General features: G+C 33.8%; 1 non-coding gene across 1 annotated transcript; it reads right to left on the bottom strand.

Moving 5' to 3' along the window:
- Positions 1–764: 764 nt before the first annotated feature.
- Positions 765–837, bottom strand: TRNAF-GAA. The gene has a single exon. It is a non-coding gene; the product is annotated as a tRNA-Phe (tRNA).
- Positions 838–1,051: the final 214 nt, after the last annotated feature.

The raw sequence follows: 1,051 nt of genomic DNA, 5'->3' as shown, positions 1-1,051 counted from the left end.
TCGAGTTTCAATCTGAAATTCAGTCAAAACCAAGTCTAATCTTCACCAAAACCCCTCAAAATTGAGATATAAACTCCAAACCATATTCCCGATTATTTTCAACAACACCCAATCCAAACAAATAATAATTTTTGAAAACCCAAATTTGAATTCAAAGCTTTCAAGCTTTTTAATGGCTGTCAATGGTGGAATTGCTGCTCTCTTTTCATTTGCGTTGTATTACTGAAATTTGCGATTGAGAAATAGAGAGAGATGTAGAGAGAATGTCGACGAACTGAGTTTTTGCAGAACTGATTTCTACAATTTGAAATTGAGCTTCTGATTTCGACAAACTGAGCTTTTGAATTGTGGCTTAAGGAAAAATATCGAAGAACAGAGTTTTTGCAGAAAAGAGTCTATGTAATTCGATTTTAAATTGAAGATATAGGATTTGCGTTTCAAATTTGATCTGAAGATCGCTATTTCAATTAGAATATTCTGTTTCTGATTTGTAGCGCGCCTAATTAGGAAGGAATCAACTCCTAATAATTAGTATTTAATGAATGGAAAAACTATGAACATGGCGGGTAAATATGAAACTATGCACATTTTTGGTAATAAGATTTCATATATGGTATAGGAAGGAAAAAGTCTTTTTTTTAATTTCTCCCTCCAATTCTACCTACTGTGAAAATTTCAAGCCCATTTATATAAATTGATACGGATCTGGCCCAATTGGAAAATGCAAGGGCTAAGAACGCTGGAGGATGGACAACAAAAAAGAATGCGGTGAACGTGGATCGAACACGTGACCTTCAGATCTTCAGTCTGACGCTCTCCCAACTGAGCTATCCCCGCTACGTGTTCTTACGTTGCATATTATTCTATTGATAAGGTTTTTCCTCCCCTATTCAGTTGGGCAATTAACTCAGTTACACTTGCAGGGAATATGATATAATAGCAGTAAGATGAAATATTCTAATAATATTAGAGAGGTTATTTGATGGAGAAAATATTAATGTTTTTGAATTAATATTAAAATTTGGTGCTTTTCCATTTTTCGTTTCAAATC

The sequence above is a fragment of the Nicotiana attenuata genome, unplaced genomic scaffold, assembly GCF_001879085.1.
Source record: "Nicotiana attenuata strain UT unplaced genomic scaffold, NIATTr2, whole genome shotgun sequence".
NCBI lineage: Eukaryota > Viridiplantae > Streptophyta > Magnoliopsida > Solanales > Solanaceae > Nicotiana > Nicotiana attenuata.
Note: the sequence above shows the minus strand (reverse complement) of the source record. Positions and strands in the feature narration are given on the sequence as shown.